Raw genomic sequence first — 9937 nt, forward strand, 5'->3', positions numbered from 1 at the left:
TGAGCCATGAGATTGAGTGTGATCTAACAGTCCGGATGAATAGGGTGCTTGTACTTGTACTTCAGTGCTTAATCTGTCAGATATTGATAAAAGCTAGTTTTATGGCTTGGCTGATGATGATGATGATCTGTGCTTCCATTTGAATTTCTGTCTAATTCTAAATCCAATGGATCGTTTCCTTATTTTCTCTCTTCTTTGTGTGTGTGTGGAGAAAATTAAAGAAAACAACACTAGATGGATGGGGGGAGTTCTTAGTTTTAACAAAATAGATGATAGATTAGAGTTGCAGTTGCACCCACCAACTCCAAAGTTCAAACCTTAAAATATATTATATCGATCAATCCTTCTCACTATCTTTGTTTCTCTATTTCAGATTGCAACCAATTCCCCTGCTTCATATGTTTTTGTTATCTCTTTTTCTCTAATAGCTCTTCTCTTCAATTTATCACATACTACGCAAGTATGATCGAGTTTCATCACCAGGAAAAAGGTCCAGGCCATGTCCTTCTCACAAGAAACAATATTCTTAAAGTAGGAGCACCCCAATTCATTTTAAACATGGTTTAAAAATAAATTCGATTTTGTCTGTGTTGACATAGAAAAACAAACCCAATTATTTTTATTTTTTATTTTTATAACAAAAATACTAATAAATCAAACAAACAATAGAAAACCTACTTCCATTGTTGCAATCTTCAAAAATATGGATCTTTGAAGTTTTAGAAAGAAGGAATCGATTGAAAAAACAAAAATGAAAATTTGGGTTACTCACATCGTCTTCTACATGTGAGGTGAGGTGTGAACAAGAAGGTTAGGATTTATCTTTGAATGTGGTTGGTGCACATATCGGGAATGGGGAGACACATTTTGATGAGGACATCTCGAGCATTGGTATTTGTTTTCTTCACTATGGTGGTGCACTTACGTCAGATGGTAGGTGTAAATATAGTGAACCTCTTTTGTTACATGTCCCAATCCTACTTTCCGATACTTTATCTTCTATTGGGATACTCCACTATTAGCATTTACATGCATAAAACTGAATGAAATAAAATTTATATTTTTTGTAAAAATACTAGTCTATTGGAACATTCATATGTTTTCAAACTATCCATGATTGGCATATTGAATGGTTGAGATCCTATTTTTCCTGTGTTGGGTAAATGGCCAGTAAATCTTTTTTAGTCCCTGTTAGGCAAATTAGTGGACTTGGTCACTCAACATCGCGTGTGCTGGATTGTATCTCGTGTGTGTTTTTAACGGCATCCACAAACATAAGGTATTAAATGGGAGAAAGTTTTGTTCATTTAGTGCTAGAAGTGAATTATGAACTGGTGCTGATCCTTCTGATGGTGCAAATTTGAAAGATGGGAATGCCTGTTTGTTGCTTAATATTTTCAACAAAATTTTCTCAGATCCATATGAATCTGCCACCAGCACTGATGTTCATAACAGTTATGTGAACCAACCTAGCATATTATGTGTTTATGGTAAACGTCCATTTGCCACGACAAAGTGGATAAAGTTCCAATCTTTTACTTATTATTTTTCACAGTTAAGGCTGCTAGATAGAGCTTGTATGTTTTTTCCTCTCTCTCTCTCACCCTCTCTATATACTTTGTAACTGGCAAATTTTACCTCTACATCATAAAGTCGAACTAAACTTGTGTAATTGCAGGTGGATGCAGTGAAACCGGTTCCTTCAATCAAGTCTAGGTCCAAGATTCCTCAGGTAGTTTCCTTCCATGATAGAGAAAATATCTTCTTTTATTTGGATCTATTGTGTTTCACCTTCTTTCTCTCTGGCTATGCCGGATTCCATTATTCAACAAATATATATAAACCCGTAGGCAGGATGGGAAGCTACCATGAATCCCCACTTGTCCAATTACACTGTGAGTTCCCTTGTAACAGCTAGGACCATGTTCGTATGGAATATGCCCATCTATAGATTCTAAACCATTTCCGTTCTTCCATTGTAGATTTCCCAATTCAATGACCATTCTTCCATTTAATTTAATCATGACCATGTATACATTCAACTCAGGCAATCTGCCAACAGCTACTTCTTAGATGTAAGACATGAGATTATTTGGAATGCCCTTGGGATCCTCACCTAATTTACCACTCTCATGAGCTCCAACGGGATTGAAATACCTTAGTAATACAATTCTCTGATCCTACTGGCCTTTTGAATATCCCGAGCGATTTCTTCAAGAAAAAGCTAATAAGCCAAGGAAAAGAGCGGATTTAAGGAAGGATTAGAAATTATACCCATTAGAAGAATAGAGATGCATAGTCCAAGGAGCTAATCAATACCGATATGCTTACTATCTGTAATGGAAATTGAATAACTAGGCCTACTAATCCACCAACAAATATAGAAATAATTTAAGAAAGTCTACTTATTTAGAGCATAAACATTCAAAAAATCCATGCAGATATATGAGAGGAAACCAAAATTAGTAAATCATACTAAAAATTGGTCCCTACTCTCTTTAGACAGATAAAAAAAACATACAAGCTAAGTTTACTAGTAGAGCTACGAGTTTTGTTCTCAATGAGAGTCCAAGCAAAGCGACGGATCTCTTTTGATCCATGCTTCCGGAAACCAGAAATAACCTTCTTGATTTCTGTTACCTGCATGAAAATAGAACTTCATGAGAACAAATCCAACAAACTCTCTAAACACGTGCAGAAAGAAAGATTAATAGAGATTCAAAGTTCATTAAATACAAATAGTAAGTCAATATTAATAATAAGCGAAACAATCGAAGTTTGGAAATTCTCTAAGCACAAATAGAAGGCAACATAAATAACAAGAGATTCAGATTTCTTTAAAGACAAGCATAAAGCAAGATCAAATAATAACAAATAATGGGAGTATCATATTTATGCAATTTGAATAAATCTTGCTAGTTTAATTAACAATAATGGTTAAAACTAATTGAATGGGAAGCATGGTTTTTAAAATCGTTTGAGACCGAGACGTATTGCCCGAGTTAACTTGGTATCAGAGCCCAACGAGACCAACTCACAAAGTGTTTTGAGACGACCGTGTATCGTGAGATAAGCGAGTCATCTCGGACGATATTTTCCAATATCTCGGGCGATACGAACAAGACAACGTAGAAAATGTTTAACTCGTGTGTTAAACAAGACGTATCAGACAAGATTTTCAAAATCTCATTCAAGTTAACTGAGACAAACGAGTTAAAGCCTCAAACCTCTATTATTCCCTAAATCGATTTTTTTTTAATTATATATTTTTTTGGGTTCATTTTTTAATAGGAATCATTTTTGAATTTTTTCAGATTTTTTAAATGGTCAAAAATCATTGTCTCAATGTCGAACGAGACAACTCAAATGAGACGAGACGTATCGTCTGAGTCAACTCGGTATCAGAGTTGAACGTGATGAGACATGATACCGAGTTTGAAAATCATGATGGGAAGAGTCAAGAACTGATGGGTCCAAAAGATTCGCCACAATTACCTTGGAGACTCCTTCCAAACAATAATTACCACTATGAATTGTGGACTATGATAGCATAAGCAATAGGATGTTATTGCTTACCAATGTCTCTGTCAAGGTGACTTGTTTGACATATCACATCTTTGCTTATTCGCTACTTTAAGCCAACATCGCCAAAACTCATTTTTTATGTTAGTATATATATTATTGATACTAGAAAATGAAAAAAAAAATTTACAAATTCAAAGAAGAGGGTTATAATTGTGTGGCCAATACATGTCTAATTATCCTTTTTTGATGTTGATAGAATATTAAGAGATATGTTGTTTCACCTGAATATTTTGTGCAAATGGCGTATCTAAAAGCATGGTTGGTATTGGTGGATGAAAAGGACATGAAGGCCATCTTCTATGAAACAAAATTGAATAGAGTAATAAAATTTTGAGGTGAGGGTTCTATGATGAGAAATGTTACATGTAATATGTACTGGTTTACTATAGCTAGATTATCCTTGATATCAGGGGTGGATTTAGAGTGGGGGAAATGGGGGCACTTGCCCCCATAAGAATTTTCAAACCTTCTTTAGAGTAATGAACTATTGCTCTCCCAATTTGTTTTACACTTTTAATTGCCCCTGCAAAACAGTTTCCATTGTTATGTTGCCCCCCACGAAAAAAAATTACAATCTTCGATGCCCTCACAAGAAAACTTCCACTCTTACATTGCCCCCACATGAGTTAAATCCTGGCACCGCCCCTGCATGATATGGCCCCACAGATAAAATGGAAGTCACATGAGTAATCAGGCAACGTCTTAGATGATTATATGACAATGATATTTTATTTTCAGAAAAAAAAAAAAAGATATATATCTTCCCTATATAAAAACTATGTCGTTATATGCATGACCAATATTAATCTATAAGCTATAACAAACAAAAAAATTGTAATTCAAATATTTGAGCAAAGGTGGTTCTAGTACTTTTAGAAAACAAACTCAATAGTCACATTCAAGGTTCGAAAAAATCTCGTCTCATTTCTTTTTTTTCAATCGCCTGAAACACCAAAACCTTTCAAACATTTGAAATGTTTCGAAACATTCTAACTCTTGGGAAAAATTAATTTCAAAGACAATAGAATAAGAAAGCATTGAAACTTATAATTTAAAACAAGGGTTTAAAAAATCTCACTTGAGAGTAGGAAGAAGTCGTTGGATCATCCTTTTCCCCTTTTTATATAAAAGGTTTAATTTTTTTCATTGGTAGAGTTAAAATTTTTTACCCTTATGAATAACTTAGATCTCTTAATACCCTTATCAATTTGTATCCAATGTTCCAGATATTAGTAGATATTGACAGGGAACTTTTGTTTCCATAAATTTTTTTTTTTTTGTTCGAAAGATTGAGTCTTTCTAATGATTTTAATATCTTCAATCAAATCAAGTTTGAACTAGTTAAATTAGATTAAACAATTGCATCCAAATTGATAGTGGAGGCATAGGACAACAATATGACTTAATTGATATAGCAAGGGATTTTAACACTTACTAAGTCAACACTAAGAAGAATTGTATTGCCCAACCAAGCTATTTAGATGTTCTAGTGTCAGGGACCCTTGTTGGTTTGAAACCCTTACTTTGACTATAAGAAGATAATTAAACCTAGAGATAAGAAATAAAAAGATACAATTGAAATATATTCAAATTTTAAGGTCTAACAACCATATAATGAGTGTCAGGGGTATGATTACCAATTTCTCACCAATAATTTACAAGCAATAAAGAATATTGTTCAAGAAGAACGTAAAACCAAAACCCAAATAAGTAATGATATTTTATAAGAAATAGTACATAATTGAGGGACCAAGATGACCTGCAATTTTCCTTGGATTTTGTTGGGTTATGTCTTTTATTTTTGTATATGGAGAGTTGTCGTGAATTGAACCCGAATCTTTTAAGGCAAAATATTAGGCTTATTTGGTTTGATTTTGGATCCGACTCGTTTCACCTCTTTGTAACCCTACGTATATAAAAGGTAAGAGTTGAAACCCTAAGGAATGTGAGAGATATACGAGAGATAGAGAGAAATTGTAATCTAGTTCTTCTTTGGTTAATATAGTGAAATTGTCGTTTTCACCCGTGGACGTAAATCGATGTTTTGACCGAATCACGTATATCTTGTGTTGTGTGAGATTCTTGTGTTCTTGTTTGATTTATACTTCAAATCATAGGATTTTTTCTAACAGATTTCTTCCTGTGAATGCAATTGATTTGTAAAAACTGAAGAAAACATGTCCCAACCAAGTAAACTGATCAATCGACAACCTCACCACCTTACTACATCCAGAAGAATTCAAAAAAAAAAAAAATTTATCAAATCGATGTACTAAGTAGCAATTAACCAATAGATCCAATGATTCAATTAATGAGATCTAAAGTGAAAATGTGTGTGTGTGTGTGTGTGAGAGAGAGATTTATACATCTTGAAAAGCTTATTGGGGGCTCCACCAGTGACCTTTGCGACACAGGGCAAAGCTTGTGGAGGCTTTCAAATTCTTCAAATGGTTCAACAGATCTAGCTTCGACTTAGCTTTGAGACCAAAGAGCTTGTGGAATTAGAAACCCTGGATCTCATCTTCAACAACCTGAACAATAGTATTGATCCATCAACTTGAGAAATTTCGAGAGTGGCTTCGATGCTTAGGTAAATGGCTATTACTTCACTCCATCATCTTCAATGCTGAGAGATCGAGATCACTTTGAGATGGAGAGAGAAATCGAGCGATTAGATAGAAAGTGAAAGAGGAAATCGAGAGAGAAGAAAAATTCGCACTTAATGTGTTTATGGAAGCTAAAAACTCGAAATTCGTGGGCACATGGCCACGGAAGTTGGACTTCTAAAATTCCTCGGGTTACACCCAACAATTTTTTTTAATCAATTTTTACGATTTTCATGTAGTGTGTGATCAAACTGAAGCTAACTAAGCCCAATGCTAGGATCAGCTAAGCACCAAAACTGTGCAACACATTTTGCCAAGGTGTAAACAATCCTTTTTTTTTCTTCCAAGTGGAATTTACCCCACCATCAAATGCAACCCACCGACATATTTGTAATACAAGAGTTATCTTGCAAACATGCTCCAATTTACATAATCAATATAAAAATTGTCAGGTTAAAGAGCACATGGATTACCGCAAAATCGAAAACCAAGGGTAGGCATGCAATCCTTTAAAAAGAAAAGAAAATACACATTTAATAACAGAATGAAACACATTTTAACAGATACAAAGAAAAAAGGGGAGGGGAACCAAGGAAAGCAGAAAGCTAGTGAGCTTATCCATGAAACAGACCTGCATGAAATCATTAGCTTACCATGCTATTTCCTCTAGGCCAAAGCCAACCAAGTGAGATTTTCGCAACCCACAGATAGCTCTGCAATTCTCTCACGATAAGCCTGTTTGCCGAAATGAGTGAGACTTTTGAAGAACAACGTAAAACGAATAACTTAATAAATTCCAATTTATTCAAATCACTCCAGAAATCAGCATATGGAAGCATCAGAAATGTCTCAACTTTTCAACAGCTTTGCTTTCACTGTTTTCTATGTTATTCAAACACTGATATTTCTGGTCACTTTTAACATAATGCAAACCAACTTTCCTAAAAGATGGATACTGGTCACTAGAAATATTTCCTTCTAACATAAGACCCTGATCTGAGTACACGAGGACTCCCAGTCTAAACCCTTTCCAGCTATGTATATGACATGATGACCCAGTTAGGTTGACCAACAACACTAAAGAGAACCTTAGCTGAAACTGAACAGAGCAAACAATCAAGAACAGATGAAACCCACTCCCTCTCTCCAACCAAATAGAGTGCCATGAATGTGGCAGTAGGAAGTCTAGCATGCACTTGATGATGTCAATCATGTTCACTACCCTCCAAGTCTTGGAAGCTGTAACGTCTGATTTTTCTTCCATAAGACCAGGTTTTGTCATGCTAGAAGTAGAAGTTGTTCCATGGGCTTGCGGATCTTACAGCTTCCTATCCAAATGATTATCAGAAGACAGTCTTGCAAAGTACACTTTAAGAAAAGAAGAAGGTAAAAGAAATAAAAAAACATAATTCAATGTCACATTTAGTAAAATTCCAATAAATGGAATTAAATTAAAATAGCTATGTGAATTGCTTGAACTGAAACAAATAAACCCTTCATTCATAGCACAATGGGAAGATAAAGAAAAGGAAAATGCTGAAATGACAAAAAGAATTTACTGCGATTCTCACAAATCTGACGTGGGATGTGCACATAACCATAGATGTGTTTCCTCGCGATACGAGTAAAAACCATCTACGGTTATGTATGCATGTCCACGTCAGAATTGTGAGAATCACAGTAAATCCTGGGTCATCCCAGACATAAATTTAGAACATATTCTTTTCTCATGCACAACTAAACAAACTCGTACATAAAAATGCCTTAACACAGGGAGGGTGTGACCCATACGGGTGGTGGTTGTTTTAGCATAGACTCCTCCATGTAGCATGGAAATGGCTCGACACTTGCGTCCTCCAAGTTGAACACGCCTATATCATGACCCCCGCAACAAGTTTTTGTTAAACACTCGCCCACGAAATAATCATCGGTGAAGTAGATGCAATTTGCTTTACATCCAGTGAAGTCCTTGGCAGAGAGAGACAAGAAAGAGTTGTGACCAAGGAACAACATGGAGTCACCTAATCTTTTCACCTTAACCCATTTCCGACCATCACGATTCAGTTTAAAAACTTTGAAAAACAATGTTTGATAGAAATCAGCTTCAACACCATTTTCATCTTTAACAACAGATTCTATTGTGTGCTTAAAGACCAACAAGAGCTCTCCAGATAAATCAACCAAATACTGCTTGTCTGTGTAACAACATAAATTTGCCCTTTGAAATATATGATGTCAGAATAGGCTCGATGACTTCTTCCATCTTCTATCACAGTCAACTTGTCATCTCCTGATCTACAAAAGGCCAATTTAGACACTTCTCTACATATTGCCATTGCAATAAAATTTTCAACTGTAGGATTTTTAGACAAGACGATCTTTTGCATATAAAATTTTTTAAAGTCTTCTAGGCTAAGAGGGCCAGGATCACCTAGGGACCAAGTAAAAAGATATTCTTCACCAACTTCTGAGATCCGAAAATCAAGAATATCTGGAAACATAGTCACTGGTGGAAGTTGGATTTGGGTCCTTGTGAAAGGATTCAACGGTGTTATGGCTGGACTATCTTCCACAAAGGCCAATGTTTACCACAAGCTTCTGGTAGTTCCAAGTGATAAATCTTATTGGTGGATAGAGTGGAGGAGCCACGATGTGTTGTGTGGTTATCTTTGCCTGGTAGAATCAACCATGGAAGTTGGCATGGTAGGCGATGTGGTGACTTCTTTGGTAAACAAGATCGCCAGGGAATACAGACAGCCTGAAGCCAAACATAATTGGTGTTGGTCGTAAGCCGCTTGGATATCTCCATTAACAAATCGTTGGGGAGATTGGACCAATCACCCATTTAATTGTTTGGATAGAATGAACTGGAGAGATTGAATCACAATTTTTTGGTTAAGAATCTGGGATTAAACCAGAAAAGGTTATTAATTAACCCTAGATTTGCAGAAATTTAATCCTCTACAACTTATAATTTACTTAGATTGAAGGTTAGAGTAGAGGAGATCGATCGAAACGACTAGTACGATGAAGGTGCGATTAAGCAGGTTTTATAAGAAAATAAATCTAACAATTTTTAGGTACTAAGTTGAAGTTATAGTAGATGTGGGATTTAGAAATAGAAAAAGAAAATCATACTATTTTTCTAGACCCATACTGTATGTACGACATTATAGTTTATAGACCGCCTATGTGTATTTGCCACGTCAAACGCGTATGTATTATTAGTCTTATAGGATTCCTTGTGTAACGAGGAGCTTGGATACGACTTAGGAGTGGCATTACGAGTTATGGATCTGAGCTAGAGTCGAACTCACTGAACTCGGTCTTTCCTGCTCCATTTTGGAATGGGTCACTCACTCACAATGACCGAGGAGAACACTATGGTCCAAATGATTATGGATCGGATTAAACAAGTCCAACCAATGCCAGTACCCAACCCACCTCGGGCATAAAATGCCCAACTCAAGTCTGGTTGGTTCATTTCTCATTAATACTATATAAATTAGTAATAATAATAATTTATATTAAGATAAGTGGTATGTGTCGAGGGATTAAAATTGAATTTCATATAATCATTTATTCACATAATCAACACATATCTCGAGATAAACACATAGAAAGAATCAGGTAAAATTCTATAAAATTATGAAAAAATCTAAATTTAGGAGGATTCTTCCCCAATAGATAATTAATTTTTTTATATGGGATTAAAAGTGACAATTTTAATTTAATTAGGATTAAGA

General features: G+C 35.2%; 1 pseudogene; it reads right to left on the minus strand.

The window, feature by feature from the left end:
• Window positions 1-7919: 7919 nt before the first annotated feature.
• On the minus strand, window positions 7920-9265 carry LOC147380551 (F-box protein At2g26160-like; annotated as a pseudogene).
• Between the last annotated feature and the right edge of the window lie 672 nt (window positions 9266-9937).

The sequence above is a fragment of the Akebia trifoliata genome, unplaced genomic scaffold (assembly GCF_017979445.1).
Source record: "Akebia trifoliata isolate Shusen 1 unplaced genomic scaffold, ASM1797944v1 Contig01306, whole genome shotgun sequence".
In the NCBI taxonomy this organism is placed as follows: domain Eukaryota; kingdom Viridiplantae; phylum Streptophyta; class Magnoliopsida; order Ranunculales; family Lardizabalaceae; genus Akebia; species Akebia trifoliata.